The sequence below is a fragment of the Palaemon carinicauda genome, chromosome 18 (assembly GCF_036898095.1).
Source record: "Palaemon carinicauda isolate YSFRI2023 chromosome 18, ASM3689809v2, whole genome shotgun sequence".
NCBI classification, from domain to species: domain Eukaryota; kingdom Metazoa; phylum Arthropoda; class Malacostraca; order Decapoda; family Palaemonidae; genus Palaemon; species Palaemon carinicauda.
In genome coordinates, this window is record NC_090742.1 from 33841668 (window position 1) to 33862409 (window position 20742).

At 43.4% G+C, this 20742-nt stretch overlaps 1 pseudogene; it reads right to left on the reverse strand.

Annotated features, from left to right (window-relative positions):
• The window catches only part of LOC137657251 (uncharacterized), a 143310-nt pseudogene that overhangs the window by 97258 nt on the left and 25310 nt on the right, over nt 1–20742 (reverse strand).

Below are 20742 nucleotides of genomic sequence, written 5' to 3' on the forward strand. Positions count from 1 at the left end.
ATAGTTTTAGTTTATTTTCATAATTAGATTTTAGGTGAATTTATTTGTAATGTAATTTTTTTTGTATACTTATTTCTTTAATTTTATTGTAATAAATATTTATTTTGGACTAAGCTTTTATTTACTTTTTTTTCTTTTTTCTTTTTTTGCTATTAAAAGGTTGTGAATTTATTTGTAAATGAATTTTTTAAGAACTTTTTTTGGGACCTCGGGTCGAGGTCGACCCACGATACCTATTTAAGGTGGTCAAATAACGATACCTATCCAGGCTTAACCGCCTTGCCTCTACTTCCTCGGCCTCTAAACTGCCTCCTCTTCCAGATCTTCCCCTGCCACTAGCGCCATTCTTTTGAGCTCTCACGGGGTGAAATGTAGTGGTGGCTCTCTCAAACACAGGGTTGAAGGCTGGTGACTGTGATACATACTACTGGGGAACCGTGTACACAGTCTGGGGAATGGCAGCAACTGATGCTGTCGTGACAGGAAAGAATTTCCTTCCCTTAAAGTTTCTTCTAGGCTTTTTGCCCTTGGGTTGAGGTCCTTCTCCAGGGATAAGTTTCCTTTCAGAGGACCTAACCCACTTTAGTATAAGGCTCTTATTTTCCTGGGCTGCTCTATCCATGACTTCATTAACCAATTTCTTGGATAAGATGTCTTTCCCCTAGATGTTGGAGTCAATCAGCTTTTTAGGTTCGTGCATGATAGTCGCTCCAGTTAGGATATGTTCTCTACGTGCTCTTCTGGCTAGAAAGCAAGGAGATCTCTATGGAAAGTGGCCAGGTGAGTTTTTGCTAAGACCGGGAAAAGGTCAGATTTAGAATAGTTCCCAATTAGCATCTCCAAATAAGACTGTTAAGATAAAGATGCAGATAAGTCTTTCTTTAGCTTCCAGTTCTTCCTTTGACAGGGATTCAGGAATTCTAAGCAGTTTTTCATTAAGCTGCTTGCCTCCGATGTCCTTATCTAGTTTTCCAACAGTAAAAGTGTGTTGGACATCTTCCCAACTGTCCAAATCATAAGGAAAGGCTAGGGAGACAGGTTTGCACTCCTCTAGCACTGGCAATGGTCTACCCTCCACTACTGCTTTCTTTACAGCCTCTAACTTTATAGAGATGAAGGGAAAGACAGTATCCTTGGGAGCAACAAAGGTGGCCTTCTTCCTCGCAAAAGCAGAAGGTTTGGTATTAGTAAATTCGGCCATTTTTAGCTCCTTAACCAAAACAGACTGATCCTTGCTGTGGTCCAAGATGATAGTTTCCTTAGGGATCGTATTATAGCTAATGGACGCTTCAGATTTAAGCCTTACATAACAGTAAGGATAACTATCAATCGAGGGGAAGAATTCTAAGTCAAAAGACCGGCTTAGAACAAAAACCTTCTCCGATGTGGAAGTACCCTTCACTTAAAGCCATATGCTCACCATAACGCCAAGGGTTCTTAACTGCGCATTCAGGCAGGCTCGAAGCTGGTAGAGCCTTAGAAGTATGTGCCTTTTGTAAAGCTGCTATTTTCGCCTCTAGGGACGCTTGAGCGTGTGTATGTTCAGAATGTAAATTTTCCATTAAAGCTTCCATGGATACCATAAATTCCAATTGACCTGGAAACAAAGATTTATCCGGTGTAGGAACAGAGGTCAAAGTAGATGCTGGGGCCTGAGATACGGGGATGGGGGAACGAGCCGAAGAAGTACTGGGAACCGTACACACCTGATGTACATCTAGTGACTTATCAGAGGCTTCGTCATCATCTAGTCTCATCACTTGAAGAGTATCCCAAACTTCATCATCCGCATGCCCCAACGGTACCAGCAGGAGTTGAACCGTTGGTAAACGCTGACCAGAAACAGCAGCCACCTTGGCCATGGGAAAGAAGAGGTCCTTAAATTTCATGGAAAGAAGATAAGGGGCCCCTTATTGAGAGCTCTTCTCGAAGCCACTAACCCAGTGACGAATAGTTTTCTGACTCCACGCTTTTACACCCTGGGGGACGTCAGTGGCGTAGAAGCCAGTGTTTATAAGGTCATTGCACACCTGGCAGTTGGTAGGTTCCCAACTTACAAGAGACCCTTTGGAAACATGACAGTCTGCATGTTTCCAGCAAGTCTTGTGACCAAAGGGCAACTTGACCTACTTGGTCTAGGTTACCGTTGAACACTCAATTTCATCAGCATCCTGTAAAGTAGGAAAAATTTCAATGAGTACAAAAAATCATTAAAAAAATTTCAATCTTATACTAAGCATAAATAAAAATTTATAAAGAAAAAATATGCATACAAATATTTCCAGAATAAATATTCCTAACAATTATAATATGGCTAAGGCTACAAAACAATGGAGGCTCATGCCAAACAGCTCAGAAATCATTAGAGTTTTATGAAAAACTATCAATGACAGTGTGGTAGAAATATGGAGGAAAGGGTCACATCAAAGGAACACCAGTACCCCTAAAGTCGGTCTATTAGACAACCTAAGGTAGCAAATCCACTTATCTTTCTGCCTAAGCCGGCAACAATTACCCATAAAGCGGCAGTAGCTGGGTCTAAGGCGGCAGTTATTCCTCGCAAACGTGTCATAAACTGACCTTTCAATACCCCAGGCATGTTGACACAACGCGGCAGAGGCATTGTCCAGACAACAAGGCGAAACGGGACGATCCCATAGGGGAGAGTCCACAATGAGGGAGAGAGATACAGGAATGAAAAGCAGCAAATAAGGAAACCTGCCAAGACCTGGTTATTATCATTAACTCATGAAAAGAGGGAGGGTTTAGCCCGTAAGATAATTTTCCATTCTTGGCATACTGGCCATCCTGTATGACTTGTACAGGATGCCAAGAATTGAAAATTCAAAGGGTATCCTGAAAACCGGGCGGGATCCAATCGACCAACTTCGGAGGATAATGTTCCTCAGATATGGAAGAGGGGAAAGAGGAGTAGATGACCAGTCTAAGGCTGCAGCTAAGGTGGCAGAGGGAATAGCCCCAAAGCCAACTCACATGCAATGTTAGAAGAACCCAAGCTGACAAGACCTGAAACAGGGACACAATTCGACAATTCTGCCAGGATAAACTAACCCCGCAAAGGAGTCAGGATTCCGCAGCAAGAGGTACATAGCCTAGGATGAGGAGCTGCTGCAACAGAATAGGTAACTACTAAGGCGGCAGAGGGGAACCGTAAGGGGTACTGCCTCGATAGGGTTAGGCTATAGGAAATACTGGGCAGGCAAGCCTAGCCCACTTAGCGGGTGAGGGAAAAACTCAAATGCCAGGGTAAGAAAACTAGACAAAAGGAACTGCAGTTCCTAGTACAGTAAGGATATGGCCTAACCAGGAAGGGAAAGGGGCAGCAAAACCACCCGAGTGATCTCTAAGACAGTAGAGAGAATTAATCCAGGGAAGGAAATATCTCATCCACCCAGGGCCAAGCTAGATAGCCTACAAGCTATTCCGTCCAAAAATGGCAACAAAGGGTACTTCAGTTGCCAGGGAACTGGACTGGGAGGGGGACAAGGTTCCACAGCAGGTAGAAGCACCAGCAGGCACAAGGGAGGGATGGGAGACTCAGAAATTAGTTAGGCGGCAGGACAGGAAGGCTAACTGCCGCATTAGAATAAGAATGGTGTTCTACTGGGTCTGCAGTGATAGGGCACAGAGGACAAGTCCTTACAACCAAACATTAGCCTACCAAAATCTAAGAAGGAAAGCCTAAGAATGGGTAAGGTGGCACAAAGGAGGTCTACCTGTCAGCTTTAGAACAAGGGTAGTGAGTTTCAATGGATAGACCAGAAGTAGACATAGGGAACAAGTTCCCAAGACATATGCTGTCTGGCCAAACATGTAGGCTAAGTGGAAAGTGAAGACAGTTGCCCTAGGCAAACTGTAAAACATTATCCAACTCCCAGAAGGACCTTCAGGACTGCAGCTCCCCACTAAGACGAATCAACATCATGGGAGGATTGGCAGCCTCACGAAACCAGAAAGGTTAGGTGAAAGAAGGGTGCACAAGTGCATAATCGCCAGTCAATGCTGCCAGCCAGGGTAGAGTTAGCCTAAGTTAAGGCTGATAAAATATGCAAATGCAAACCCTAGTAAAACCGGGGGGGGGGGATACCCCATAATCATACAATTGTAAAAGAATATAAAACACATTCTTAAAATATGACTAAACAACTAAGCATTTCGGAGTGATTTGGATACATGATGCATAGGCGCGAGGCCTCCTGCCCCAAGCACCCCCACCTGCAGCCACAAAGGTGAGGCCACTATCCCCAGAGAATCCTCTCTTGCCCACAAATACGACCTTTCCCTCACAAGCATGGAACCAGATTTGTAATTAGGGCTGATGGCAACAGGAGAGCACCTCTTCGTACTTGCTAGACAGCACTCGACAAGTCACGCTGTGTCTATAGAGATGCGGGTTGGGGCGGAAGGACAACCAAGACCCAGGCCTTCCTCCCTGGAATTCTATTATTCTAGACTAATATGACTTCTTCCTCTTCTTCAACTGAGAAGAGTCTGAATCAGAGTCAGAGGACGAAAAAGCAGAAACCAAGAAGGAGAATGAGGAAGAAGAGAAGGGAGAAACATGCACAACCTTCTTACTATTCCTGGCTCTGCATCTGAGGTCGAAATCAAAGTGACAGTTGACAACAACGCTCCCACGAGTGGAGAAAACACACAGGCTGCTCCATCAGGAGCCACAACACTGGGGGGCACTGCCACCAGGGAAGGATAAGGCACACTCACAACGCTCCGCAACCACCAATGATACCGAGGAGGGAGGCACAAATCCCCAGAACCCCTGGCACAAAGGTTTGGGTGACAAGACACAGGGGAAGGGGTGGGGATTTCTGACACTGACCTGGTGACCTGCCTGCCAGGCCAGGGGCAACCTAACTAGAATTACCAATCTCTCTAGGCAAGGAGGAAGTCACCAGGCTCCCAGATATAGTAGGAACCACAATGCCCCTCATCACTAGTATCACAAGGGACTCACAAAACACACATAAATCCACAGGTGGTACCAGGGAGAGGCAGCCCTAAAATAGTCATGGAGGGCTTACCTGAAAGACCTAAGCAAGACAACAACTTCCTTAGGTCAAACTCGTCCTCCAAAGACTGCACAGTCGAAGATGACAGAGTCCTCAGCTTACAAAGGGGATCAGCAAACACTAACGGTTCCCAGCGCCCAAATGCAGCCTGAAAATTTGACTGATATTGATAAGTATTCTCCTGAACCCTGCAGCATATACCCCGGGGACCGATCCAGGGACGGCAGCACCAGTCACACCCACCTAGGAGACTGCAGCATCAACAGACTTCATCAGTGTCTTCTTAGGCATTACCCAATCTCACTTCGATGAACACCTTGCGCGCTTCTTCCTCTTCGGGGCATATGCCTGCCAATGTACCGGAGGTCACGATCGACATTCAGTGCACAGGGATGCCTGTGAACATGCCTCTTCCAAGCAGTACAGAGGGAGTGGGGATCCACAGAAGGCTTCACCATGAAGCAATTACAGCATCTGCTCTTCAACTGATAAAAACCCAAAGTTCTTGCTTACATTCCATTTTCACTTGCACACTGCAAAAAGAGGGAATTGTCAGTTTTGCAGGAGCACTGCAAATTACGTCCGTATCAAACAGCGGTGCTGGTTAAAGTGATTACCCTATGACTGGTAAGGAGGCAGGGCTTCTCACTCCACACATAAACCAGTAAGATAACTGATCGTTATTCAATTTCAACAAGTGATTCCATCTTGCGTTGATGAAATATCCCTGATTAAAGGACGATGGTTTGTATGGTGTGTGAAAAGAACACCGCTGGAAAAAGTTTAGGAAACACTAAAAATCACAAATTTTTAAGTAATTTGTATTTTTCCTAACATACTTACCTAGAACTACCTTCTTAGGAGTTACTGGTAACTCTACCTAACCGACCATCTTTTTGTATAGTTTACCCTCTTTCCGTTTTCTAAGGGGTCAACCTCAGGCGGAGTGATATGTGCCCTGAGGCGACCCGGGGTTGGGAAGCGTGCTAGCTCAGGTCGGCGACTCCTCAGTAAGTTTCGTTGGAACAGGTACTACTCGACCCTGCAGGTTCTCAGGGAAGGATGGGTGGAACATAACTCGAAGGTAGTTCTAGGTAAGTATGTTAGGAAAAATACAAATTACTTAAAAATTTGTGATTTGTTCCAACACAGTTACTTACCTAGAACTACCTTCTAAGGAGACTTAAACTTTAGGAGGTGGGAGTGTCCTGCACGGGCCAGAAGCCGCAGGGAGGCACGCGAGAGAGGGAACCTCTAAGGAGGTTTTGGTTCTACGACCACTAGAAAACTGCACGAAAAGTAGGGGAAACTATCCAAAAAAACTCACTTAGTGTCTAATGGCTTACCTTTTCAAAACCAACTCCGATACATGTTCTCTTGGAGGACGTTTCTTCAAGTGACTAAGGTCTTTTCGACATCCTCCTGGGCAGTGCGGCCTGGGGAAGGAAGGAAAGGAGGTGAGGGGGGGGGGGGTAAGGTTAAGGAAGGAACTAGTCTCTCTTGGCATTAACACCCCCGGTTACCCTGGGGCCATGACCTTAGATCTCTTGAAGGGCCGAAATGACTGGGCCAATGGAAAACCTGTCCAAGGATTTTCTCGAGCAATCTTTGAGATAGTGTTCCGTGAAGGTGGACTGTCTAGACCAGGTCCCTGCCTTCAGGATCTTTCCCACAGCCATGTTTTTCTCGAAGGCCAGAGAGGTGCTCAAACCTCTAATATCATGTGGCCTTGGTTTACCTGGGAGAGGAGTCCCAGAAGCCTCGTAGGCTCTCTTTATCACCTGTCGTAGCCAGAAAGAGATTGAGTTCTTCGAGACCGGTTTCTTCACTCGGCCTGTTGAGACGAATAAATTTCTGATCTGCGGGCGGAATTTTGCGGTCCTCTCCAGGTATTTTCTTACTGTTCTCACGGGACATAAGAGTAGATCCTTCGGGTTGTCGGAGCGAGGGATGGCTGGCACTGAAAAACCATCAAACCGAGGATCCCAACATGCCGGGTTCTGCGTCTTCGCCACAAAGCTAGGGACGAACCTAAGGGTAACTTCTCTCCACCCTTTGGAGTGTGAGACCTCGTAAGAGAGGCCATGTAACTCGCTAACTCTTTTCGCCGAGGCCAGGGCTAAAAGGAATGCTGTTTTAAGGGTGAGTTCTCTGTCTAGTACGTCTCTGAGAGGTTCGAAGGGTGGCTCTGACAGAACCTTGAGAACTCTGGCTAGGTCCCACTGCAGAACCCTTACTTCCTGGGGGGACATGATTGTTCAAAGCTGCGGATGAGCATAGAGATGTGCCTTGAGGCTCCCAAGTCAATGCCCCTAAGGAGGAAGACTTTACCTAGGGCTGCTCGTACTCCTTTGATGGCCGGAATAGACGAGCCCATGTCGTCTCTCAGGTACACCAGAAAGTCTGCAATGTCCTGGATCGACGCCCCTAAGGGCCTGATGTTCTTGGACGCACACCACTTCACGAAGACTGCCCACTTTGCTTGGTAAACTACTGCCGAGGAACGCCGTAGGTAACCCGACATCCTTGCCGCGGTTCTCGATGAGTATCCTAACATTGCTATGGTCCCTGCTACAGGTAAATCCTAATCCTCTTGATGTCACTAATCAGTGGAGAGGAGGGTGACCATGAATATGAACATCAGGTGAGTATAGAAATAAGAAACTCTATTATCAAAATACTGTTTATTTCTATGAACCTCACCTGATGCTTATATTTCTGGCACCCACACTTTAAAGGCGATGGGTGACATGTGAAGAGATACAGCATTTAGCTTCTATAATTAATTAAATAAAATCCTAGATTTATATTTAGTGCATGATTTGGTTACATTAAACCCCAGATGACATTTAAAAACTAATTTGACACCTTCGAAATTGTTAGTAAACTGCAATCTGGTTTCCCACAAACTCCCCATTACCTTTAGATTAGGTAAAAGTAACTGCAACAGACATTGATAAAAGAAATCTCATCACATTTACATCAAAATCTAGCAGAAAAATTATATTTCTAATTTAAAATAAATTTTAGAATATACTTACCCGGTGAATATATATGTAGCTTACGTCTCCGACGGTTGACAGATTAAAAAAACTCGCAAGCGATTGCCATGATGGTTGCGGGGTGTGACCACCAGCGCCGACTATCGGCCAGATACCGCATATATTTCCCCAAGAATTCAGTTCTTCTCGGTCCGTAGGGTCTCTATCGGGGAGGAAGGGGGGCCTTTAATTATATATATTCACCGGGTAAGTATATTCAAAAATTTATTTCAAATTGAAAATATCATTTTTAAATATTTAACTTAGCCAGTGAATATATATGTAGCTGATTCACACCCATGGTGGAGGGTAGAGACCAGTATTAAACCCTTAAAGGAGTATATGCTCAAGAGTTTTTGACAAATATTCAAAATACAAACTTAAGTATAGGTACCTGATAAGGAAGCTGACTCTGATGATTACTCTGCCTCATTAGTCCACTATCCTTACGAAGCCCAGCGATCCACTCAGGATGCTGGAAGACTCCCAGGAGCTGTTATAATCAGGGTGAACACCCCTACAACAGGACCTCATCAATACCCTTAATCTGGGCGCTCTCAAGAAACAATATTTTGACCACCCGCTAAATCAAAAGATTGCGGAAGACTTCTTAGTCTCCACATACAACCCAAAATAAGATTAAAAATTTCAAGAGAAGATAAAAGGATATTGGGATTAAGGGAATGTAGTGGTAGAACCTTCACCCACTACTGCACTCGCTGCTACGAATGGTCCCAACGTGTAGCAGTCCTCATAAAGAGTCTGGACATCTTTCAAATAATATGAAGCGAACACCAATTTGCTCCTCCAAAAGGTCGCGTCCATAATGCTTCTAAGGGATCTATTTTGTTTGAACGCTACTGAAGTTGCTACCGCTCTAACTCCATGAGTCTTAACTTTAAGCAAATTTAGATCTTTCTCACTTAAATGAGAGTGAGCCTCTCTAATCAACAGTCTAATAAAATAAGACAACGCATTCTTCGACATAGGTAAAGAGGGCTTTTTAACCGAACACCATAAAGCCTCTGAATTACCTCGCAGCGGTTTGGTTCTAGTTAAATAAAATTTAAGAGCTCTAACTGGGCACAGAACTCTTTCAACTTCATTCCCAACAATCTCAGATAGACTGGGAAGCTCAAACGATTTAGGCTATGGACGAGACGGAAGTTCATTTTTGGCCAAAAAACCAAGCTGAAGCGAGCATACTGCTTTATTAGCGGAGAAGCCGATATTCTTGCTGAAAGCATGTATCTCACTAACTCTTTTTGCAGAAGCCAAGCTCACTAAAAAAAGAGTTTTGAGGGTAAGATCCTTAAGGGAGACTGAATTCAACAGTTCAAACCTGTCTGACACAAGGAACTGAAGGACCGCGTCAAAGTTCCAAGTAGGAGTAGAAATATGACGCTCCTTGGAAGTCTCGAAAGACTTGAGAAGGTCTTGAAGATCTTTGTTATTAGACAGATCCAAATTTCTATGCCTAAAAACTGAAGCTAACATGCTTCTGTAGCCTTTAATGGTAGATGCAGAAAGGGAGCGACCATTTCTAAGATAAAGCAGAAAGTCTGCAATCTGCGCTACAGTGGTACTGAAAGAGGAAATAGAAGAGGACTTGCACCAGTCTCTAAATACCTCCCATTTAGATTGATAGATCCTGATGGTAGAGGGATCTTCTAGACCTCGCGATCGCTCTAGCTGCCTCCTTCGAAAACCCTCGAGCTCTAGAGAGTCTTTCGATAGTCTGAAGGCAGTTAGACGAAGCGCGGAGAGGCTTTGATGAAATCTCTTTACATGAGGCTGACGCACGAGATCCATCCGCAACGGTAAACTTCTTGGAATGTCTACTAGCAATAGAAGTACCTCTGTGAACCACTCTCTCGCGGGCCAGAGGAGAGCAACCAACGTTAACCTGGTCCCTTCGTGAGAGGCGAACTTTTGAAGCACCTTGTTTAGGATCTTGAACGGTGGGAAGGCATAGATGTCTAGGTGAGAATAGTCCAGCAGGAAAGCGTCCATATGGGCCACCTTTGGATCTGGAACAGGAGAGCAATAAGTCGGGAGGCTCTTTGTCAGAAAAGTCGCAGAGAGATATATGGTGGGTTGACCCCATGTCACCCATAGTCTCTCGCACACATCCTTGTGTAGCGTCCACTCTGTGGGAATAACTTGTCCTCTTCTGCTGAGGCAGTCCGCTAAGACATTCAACTCCCCTTGCAAGAATCTCGTCAAAAGAGAGATGTTTCGAGCTTTTGACCAAGTGAGAAGGTCCCTTGTGGTGACAACAAGGGAGTAGGAGTGAGAGCCTCCTTGCTTCGAGATGTATGCCAAGGCCGTAGTATTGTCTGCATTCACCTTCACCACTTTGTTTCGAACCAGACTCTCGAAACTCCTTAAAGCTAGATGGACAGCCGAAAGTTCTTTGCAGTTTATGTGAAGACTCTTTTGGTCTGTGGACCATAGACCCGAGCATTCAAGATTGTCCAGTGTCGCTTACCAACCCAAATCCGATGCGTCTGAAAACAACACATGGTTTGGGTTCTTGATCACAAGAGAAAGACCTTCCCAAAGTCTGATGTTGCTGTCCCACCAAGCTAGACATGTCTTCACTGAATCGGAGATTGGAATTGAGATCGTCTCTAAGCCCTTCTCCTTGTTCCAATGGTGGTTTAGGTGAAACTGGAGAGGGCGAAGGTTGAGTCTCCCCAAAGAGATAAACGCTCCAGCGACGAAAGAGTTCCCAGGAGGCTCATCCAAACTCTCACAGAGCAACTGCTTTTCTCTCGCAAGTGACGGACTTTGAGCAGAGCTTGCTCCATCCTTGTGGTAGACGGAAAAGCCCGAAAAACTCGACTGTATCTCCATCCCCAAATAAAATATAGTCTGGGATAGAGTCAGTTGCGACTTTTCCACGTTCACTAGGAGACCTAACTCTTTGGTCAGGTCCAAAGTCCATTTGAGGTCCTCCAGACAGCGATGAAGGGACGACGCCCTGAGTAACCAGTCGTCCAAATAAAGGGAGGCTCTGATCCCTGACAAATGTAGAAACTTTGCTACATTTCGCATGAGCCTTGTAAAAACAAGAGGAGCAGGGCTGAGGCCGAAGCACAGTGCTCCGAACTGATACACTACCTTCCTGTACACAAACCTCAGATAATGTTGAGAGTTTGGATGAATCGGAATGTGGAAGTATGCATCCTGCAGGTCGAGAGAGACCATCCAGTCGCCCTCTCTTACCGCTGCTAAAACAGATTTGGTAGTCTCCATCGTGAATTTTGTTTTTACAACAAACACATTGAGAGCACTTACATCTAGCACTGGCCTCCAACCTCCTGTGTTCTTCGGAACCAGGAAGAGACGGTTGTAAAAACCTGGGGATTGAAGGTCCGAGACTTTTCCAACAACAGAGAAACTTGATGATGCAAAGCCTGTCTCTTTGTCTCCTCTCGATACCTGGGAGAGAGGTCTATCCGAAAATTCAATAGCGGAGGTCTTCGTACAAAAGGAATTTTGTAACCCTCCTTCAGCAACAAAACTGACTTCCGGTCTGCACCCCTCTTCTCCAAGGCCTGCCAGAATTTCGTCAATCTGGCCCCTACCGCTGTCTGAAGCTGTGGGCAGTCAGACTCTGCCACGTGAGGATCTGGATCCTCTTTTCTTACCTCGTTTGTTATCTGAACGAGAGTTTCCCCTGCTGGAGGCTCTGCCACGAAATGGCGGAATAAACCTTGCAGCTGGCGTGTCAAATTTGGGTTTGTTGGCATGAGAAGAAGGCAAAACCTTGCGCGCAGTCTACAAGGCTTAAAAAGTCTCCCTGGGCAGAGGCAGGAACTCCCAAGCCGAGAACTTCTCCTGTGTTATACCAGACACTCGTACGAGAGGCCAATTTAAAAGGGGGAAAGGCGAAGGAAGAATTTCCTAAACTTCTTCTGGTTACTAACCAGTCTCCCAACAAACGCATGGCTCTCTTAGAAGAGCGAGAGAGAACCAACTTCGTAAACAATGGAGTCGATGAACTCATGCCTAAAGTAAATTCAGACGGCGGCGAACGTGGAGCCGCAGTAACAAAATGATCAAGAAAAACATCCCTAAAGATATTCATAATCTTTTTAAAGTCAAGGGATTGCTGGACAACCCTAGGCTCCTCCCCTTCTGATTGAATCCCCAAAGGAACATTAGCTGAAATGGGATCATCAACTTCTTCTTCAGAAGGAACATCATCTGACAAAGGTAAAGTCTTGCGACACGGAGATAAATCAGAATGACGAGACGGCAAAGCCTGACAGGCTACATCAACTTGTAAATGAGCCGCAGTAAAAGTCGAGGGGACGACGTCACGTCGAGACTGCAAAGACTGATGGTCTACACCACGAAGGGACAGCGGAGACTGATGTTGTATGTCAAAACGAGACTGCGGCGACTAACGTTCGACGTCATGTCGGGTCAACGGAGTCGGCCGATGAACGTCACGTCGGGGCTGCGGCGACTGCAGCTTAACGTCACGTTGTGACTGCGGAAACTGAAGTTCAAAGTCTCGTCACTAACGTGACTGACGGGAAACACGTTCTGAATCACGTTTAACCACAAAGCTGACATTAGGGATAACGTCAGAGCGACGAGACAAATCTCGCTTAGGAGGTTGAAGACCTGAATCACGCTTGCCGGTACCGTGACGAACCGCAAGTAAAGGTTCCTTACGCACAGGAACATGATCGTAAACTTCCATTAAGGAGGAAAGTTTTAACTGTATATCCTGTAAGATGCTTAACTTAGGGTCAACAGAACTCGAAACAGATCGTGAAGTCGGTAACGCCTGTGCATGCACGTCATCGCACTGAACGGGACCCTCGAACTCAACCTCACGTTTGCGCTTAACAGGAGAGTAATCCTCCGATGACCGAATACGGTCGGGGCTGTCCCAATGACTACAGGCAGGACGTTGGACTTGTCCTGAAGGGAATGACTTACGCTTCAACGGTCTCGAAACCTTACACCAAGGTATTTTAAGAGACGAATCATCGGAAGACGAGGAGAACTTTGTCTCTCCTGTCTTATGGTAAGGACGTGCTTGAAGAGCAACGTCTGATACCTTTGAGGGAACGTCTGTTCGTTGGTTAACACCTCTCGCTCCCTTAGGTCCTACGACATTCCTTCTCCCAGGGGTAGGGGAGCCTGAAAGAGGTCTCGGACTAGGCAAGCGACAAGCACGAACAGACGAATCCTCCGGCAAAACACTAAACACATTTGTTGCACTTTTCACTTTATCACTTTGACCCTTTAAAATCTTAACGTCGGACATAAGATGATTCCTGTCCGAGGCTAACGATTCGACCTTCTCACCCAACGCTTGAATAGCCATTAACATATCCGCATAGAAGGTTCATTAGTGCCAATAGGGGGTTCTGAAACTACCACTACAGGAGGAGGAATAGGTTCAGGGGCATGGGAAGAGGAAAATTCTTGAGATCTAGAAGAGCTTCTTCTAACCCTATCTCTTTCGAGTTTCTGAGTATATTTATCATACTCCAACCACTCTAATTCAGACAAAACAATACATTCCTCACATTGATCCCCTATTTGACAAGGTTTACCCCGGCAATTAATACAAATAGAATGAGGATCGATGGAAGCTTTAGGAAGACGTTTATTACAGTCTTTAGAACATTTACGATAGACAGGAGAAGGGTCAGCCATTGTGAAAATCTCAAAGAAAGTCCAAAAATAAAGCCAAGTTCAGCAACAATAATAAAAAAAGTATTCAAGAGTTTTATCGAAGAAAAACCAACACAGCGAAAGCAATAAAACCATGAACAAGTACTTCACCAATCAGTAGAAACTTTGAGGTTAAGCGCAAGCGGAACCAATGCTGTCATTACCACCGACAGAGAAGAACTGAATTCCTGGGGAAATATATGCTGTATCTGGCTGATAGTCGGCGGTGGTGGTCACACCCCGCAACCATCATGGCGATCGCTCGCGAGTTTTTGGAATCTGTCGACCGTCGGAGACGTAAGCTACATATATATTCACCGGCTAAGTTAAATATTCAAAAACTATTTTCTACTAACTTTAGAATAAATAATTATAGAAGATTATATGTGTACACCAAAAAATTTTACATTGCTGATTTTTAAAAAGAAATGCATCATCATAGTAATGATAATACAGTAATGATAAAATATCATAAAATGAAATTGAAAAGGCATAAAGTAATACCTCGGTTAACAAGTAACTCAAAATATAAGCAAATCAGCATACATGAAAAGTCTAATCGGTATACAGATACTATATGAGTATTATATCAATCTGCAAGCAAAAAATTTCCCTTTTTTCACTTTTTTGTGGACAACTACTATCCCGACTAGCATGTGATGCTCATAAAAACAGTCATGCTGTATTCATACGCCACCCACAGTGTTCATGTGATTTTTACGCCATTTTGTTTTTCCTTAGCTCGCATCCACCCACCCAACCTTAAAACATTTATGTACTCTCTCCAGAGTACTCACACCAGCATCACCCAATTTTATCTTGGGAGTATCTTTAGTATTGTTTTTTTGTGTAGTTGTGAACTTGCGACTGCATGTTCTTTAAAGAATTGTAATGGCTAATGTTCTTGTCAAGTTAACAGTACAGTATTAATAGTACAGTACAGCACCTAGATGACCCCCCCCCCCCCCCCGCCCCAGATGATCAAGAAAGATGGTAAGGAGATGATTGCCTTAGAGGTGAAAAAAAGAAATGATCAAGCATGATCAATGTATGCATGTGGGATACGTGTACGTACAACGTCGATGATTTGTAATATTCTGAAGAAAAAAATCAAAGGAATTAATCCTGCAAAAGGAATGATTACATTGATGGAAAACTGGCCATGTATTCTAGAAAAAGTGGAAAGCATGCTTATCTACATTATTGAGAAGCAGTTAACATGAGATATGATAACCAAGAACATAATTTGTGAAAAATCAAAGTTTTTGTATGCAGACCTTGTTAAAAAGGAGCCAGGTATGTCAGCAAACAAACAATAAAACATTCAAAGCAAGTTGTGGCTGGTTTGTAAACTTTAATAGATGAACAGGCATCCATTTCAAGGCAGCAGAGGCATTAGTTTTTGAATCTAAGGAATTTGTGGATTACGATTCTTACAGGTCCCACAAGGTGTTCAAATGGGACGAGACCAGTCTGGTCTCGATGATGACCAAGAGGACCTATATTATGGCATAAGAGAAACCAATTTCAGGTCAGAAGCCCATGAAACACGGCCTAACCTTGCTGTTCTGTGCTAATGCTAATAGGAATTGCAAAACCCAACCTCTCCTGGTGTATCCCTTGGAGAATCTACAAGCCTTTAAAAAGTACAAAGTGGAGAAGCAACTGAATGTCATGTAGAGGTAAAGGAGACTTTTGGTCCTGAGGTTAAATGTCTTATGGGGAAAATGGTTTTTGTTTATGAGCATTTTTGGTTGCCAGCTCACTCCAGGAATGGATTAAACTTGTAAACCATACACTAGTACCAAAACTGAGTTTGAACATTATGGTACTTCTTCAAAGTATATATTACGCCATTTCCAATAGTATAATGAAGCTCTTGAACATGAATATTGTGTTAAAGCTGACTTAACTGTTCAAATCACACCAAAGGCAATAAACTTCTAAATGCCTTACTCGACTGAGGATATCCAGGGAACTGAATGTTCCATTAGGTGAAGTGGGAAGGATATGAAACTGAACACCGCCAAGCTAACAAAAAAATGAAACAAGAAATCAGTAATACATAAAAATATTCATTGTCATATACTTCCCTACAGAACATTCCAAATGTGTACAAATACTGCATATGCAATATATGACCAAAATTTGTAGAAAATTTATAATCTAAATCAAGCTTAATGTTTCCTAGCCTATATATGAAAGATTTCACATGTTCTAATATGGAAAGGGAATGAAATATCATTTGGAGGTAAAAACACTCTCTCAAACAACAATTATGTATCAAAAATGCAAAGTTCAGACAGAATCCTAACCAGACATAATATAAGCTTCCAGCCTAAATTTTCTCAAGATCAAAGACAAGCCCTTTATAATACCAAGTATTTAAACCCCAAAGCAAAATAAAAAGCTACTTATGAAGGCAATACTAACATAAGTTTAATTGATCTCCATATAATGTTAGAATTAATTAAAATTGCAATGAAAAGTCAAGATGGCAGGGGTGTAAACAGTAGTTTCAACATGGACTTAAAAGCTCTGATTTACCATAAGTAGGCACACTCAAGGGAGATATTAATATAAAACTATATCATTTACTTAAGGAGGATGGTAGTTTTCCAGAATTGAGTACTGTATAGTTTACTGGCAATCACCAACAATACTGTACTGGTACACTTGCAATTTCAGTGACCTTTTCATCAATTTGATTCAGTATCCAATAAGTAGAATAGGCACATCATCTATAGGTACATTTAACATTTAATATACAAAGAAATGGCCTATCCTGATGAAAGGAGGGTGTTATAATCCAGTGAATGGAATATATGTTTGTGCTTGTGCAAGTATTTACTATTGATACTACAAGAAATGGAAATATACACTGGAAACAAATATTGGTATAGAAGATGAAGTATTCTACCTTAATAAAAGGAGGATATCCTACTCTGGTAATGGAAGCCTTAGATATGTATGTTTATGCAAGTAACTACATAGGCTTATAGGATTCAGAGGTACACATTGGTGAGAAGGATCAGTGCAAAACTGCATAACTGATGCAGCTGGAAAAGTTGCAAAACATTATCACTGAGAGAGATCATGGGGACTACAGTGAGAACAAACAAAATGAAGGGTGAACACTTACGATGTAAACACAGAACAAACAGAAAATGCAGATCTACTAGTCATGTGGGACATACTGAAATTGAAATAGATAAGGTATCAATTACATTTGGGGTGCCAGTTGAAAGACAGGTATCTCAGGAGGATAGGACTATTCTGTGGTTTATTAGATCTGATACTAAACATAATATCAAGTTTATGCATCTCCAGATGGAAATCAATTTGTCTTTCTTAAAGAAATTTACAACTAATAACAGAGGCATTAACTATGAACACCTTACAGATCAAAATAAGAGTATAAAAGAGAAATTTTGAATTTCATATAATCAAACTCTTCTGAATCCCAGACATAAAATTCACAAGTGAACAGGATGGAAAAAATTCCAGCAACACATGTTCTTAGATTCACTGAGTCTACTTAACATATGATACGGCAATTTACCTTGCATAATATATTTATTATAGGGTGATCCTCTACACAGAGCAAAATCTAAGCATTACAAATAAAATAGAAGGTAATTTTCCAACCAACCTGAGCCATGCCTGCCTGCTCATAGAGAAATATGTGTGCCTGGTCCCCCAGCATAGCTTCACAGCCTCTCTGCTCACAGTGACCAAGAACTACCAAGAGTAAAGAAAAATCTTTTAAAATACAAACAACTGAAACTTGGCAAAATCTTTTTGTCATGTAAGTTAGGTGCTACACAAACTAAATGATTAAAGTTTTACAAGATCATTCACTAATAGCCTTTTTTTGGGCTCAGCCATGTCGTCCTGATGAAAGGTTCCTTTAGGTAGCTTTCAAAGGGATATTTAGCTACAGTGATACTCCCAGAGAATTGACCATAGGTCTCCAGAATTCTAACTCCTGGTATGAGTATCCTTAAGAAAATTCTTAAGGATATCGCATATATCAGGGATGTATTTCTTGATAAGACACTTGGCAATCTTCACCCTGAATAGAGTTTTCACTCTGAGGGGGAAGTGACAAAAACTAAGGGGAGCTGTCATCAAGGTTACCCGGTGGATCCCCTTCCCGTACTACTACAGCGCCACACATGGAAACTCATTCCTTCTTTAAGCACGGTGTGTATCTCCCGCTTGGTCTCAGTGTTTTGTTACTATTCTTGGATTTATCATGCATTCTCCAGCATCTTCATCCTCTGGAAAGTTGAGTATTTAATCTTTCCTGTGTATAATTTTTAGCTTCCTTCTCACAGTTAAATTATCATAATTTTGATGTGTTTATCGGAGCATAGCCGTTCACCGGAGGCGCCATTTTGGACGCTGTCGTACGCCATAAATGCTTTATTTAGTTAGTAGTACGACATTCCCGGTATTTAGCTTTAATGAATTACAGCTATTTTGGCAAATTATACTAGTGAAGATAAGATCATGCACGTATATTTCCTCTTCTGTTTAACGTGTCGATCGTATACGATAGGGTCTCAGTGACGTAGCGTAGCCGAGATCCCGACTCGCGCTGGGCTAGCCTAATGCGTTTTAGTATACTTTCGTACATTATCCCCGTTTACCCTCTTGTATCGTTTTATCAATTCAGTCGGAGATAGTATATCTCCTATAATTACTGATATAATTCAATACTCGTCTCTTTTAGAGATTTAAGGGTAAACCCTTCCTTCCCTCTGAGTGCCGCCATTAGGTGACAACCCTATCTTGGTCTTACCATAGAGTAGTGTACTCCGGCTTGACTAGGCTAGTGTTTCTATCTTCCCTCTTTGCCGGTGAGTATTCCAGCTTTGAATTACGACAGTAACTCAGAGTATTCAGTCTTGTTGTCGGCAACTCTACTGATGGGGGACTACTCATTTCCCTGCCGGTTCTCAGTTGAAGGCATAGGAAGCCCGGCTTTCCTAACCCACAACCGAAAGTGGTAGTACAATTGCCGCCACCTTCTCCCTTGTGGTCTAGAAGAAAAGTCTTATATCCGGCTAGGTCTTCGGCTGAAGAATCTTTATTCCTCTGCCGCCCAAGACGGCGCTGGTATAGAAACCATGTTTCGGTGTTTCTGACCGAGCCTTCTTTCGACACAAAATATGACCCTTTTCGTTACAACATCTTTGGCCAGTATTATACAATCTCCCCGCCTGCCAGGTGGATTGCGATGCCAGCCGGGCTCCTACAAAGGCCGCTGGATTGCCGCTTCGACCTTCCCCCTAACGGAAGCAAGGCTCCAGGAAAGGTTATGCCGGCCGTGACGGCTGCCGGTGAGAGACCCTTATAACTTTGAGTATTCTTCAGTCCTCTCTTGGACTGCCATCCACAAACCCTGGAACCGGCAGAGCAGCCGGCAACAGACACTGTGGCTGGATGGAAGCTAGAATGATTACATTCCCCCCTTTCATTTGAATCCTCATTCTGGAAGAAGGCAGTAGAGACAGCAGTCCCTACAACCCTAGTTATTGTACTAAACTATAATAATACAGTAGCCCTTCTCTCCATGCTTTCTCTCTTTGTGTCGGCTAGTGAATTCAGGTACTAGCCTAGCCGGTAGTATGCCAGCAGAACTACAGTATAAGATTATACAGTAGCCAGTATTTCTGCAGTATGGTATATACTGCAATTAAAACCCTATAGTATATAATATGCAGTAGTATATTCTGTGTATCCTTTCACAGTCCATTGTTGAGACCGTTAAAATAATGTTAAAATGAAGTATTCCTTCAATATCCTGATGTGCCATTGGTCATCAGAACATATTTTCTTTATCCTACTACTGTATATTAATATTCCATTGTGGAAGGGTTAGTGCTAGTATACACTAACTATAGCTCTAGAATCTAGAGCTCTTCCACCCTAGGTTTCCTTAATAAGGAAATTTTAAATATTAATATTGAGGGAGGTCACAGCAATTGCCTGGACAGGAGATACGGATTTGTGTCTTTCTTATTTTCTTTCTAGCTTACTATCCTAAGCTATATGATAATATTAAGTGCTAAATTCATGCATGAATTTAATTCAATTCAATTTATCAGTGTGATAAATTACCCCATACTCATTTCACCTTTTCCTTTCTTTACAGGAAGAGGCCAAGGTGAAGTGTGAGGTGATCTTCTGTAACCACAAGAGTAGGGACTTTTGTGGTCACAGCATGTGCAGGTCTCATGCCCCCTGCTCCATCGCAGCTGAAACCTTGAGATATTGGGGTCCCAAGGATTGCAACGTCTGCTCGGCCTTGATGACCGAGGGTTTTTGCTATCCCAAGACATCGGAGTCGAAGGATACTGCGAGGGAAACGCTTAGGAAGTGGGTACGAGGGTTCCAAAAGAACTCTCCGGGACCGTACCTACCAAGCGAGTTGTTAAGAAGCCTGCTGTTCCCGAAGGCAACAGCTCATGCCGTCATACCTCAGGCACGACCCGGACCTCCTTGCGTACAACTTGCAATAGAGGCCAAAATCAATGAGGTTTTACAAGGCATGGACATCTATCAGGAGAGGATGTCAGAGGTGTCCTCAGACACCAAAAAGGGTCTCCTTTAAGAGGACCCTGAAGAAGAGGTGGCCCAACCACCTGGAGATGAAAAAGATCTTGAGTCGACAGAAGCGGAGGACCCTCTTCTGTCTGTGTCGGCATTTCAGCTTGTGCCGTAAACTTCTTTGGCTCCAACCCCTCAACTAGACCCGCTGGGCCAAGCAGTTATGGCCCAGATCCAGCAACTAGTTGACTCTTTCAGAAGGAAAACGTAGATATGAGGAAGGAATTCCGGGAAGCAACCCGCGTAGTTACTTCTCGTGGGTCATACAAGCAACACAAAGTGTCTGACCTGCCACCATGCTCCGAAACTAATCCCTGGAGGTACGCAGA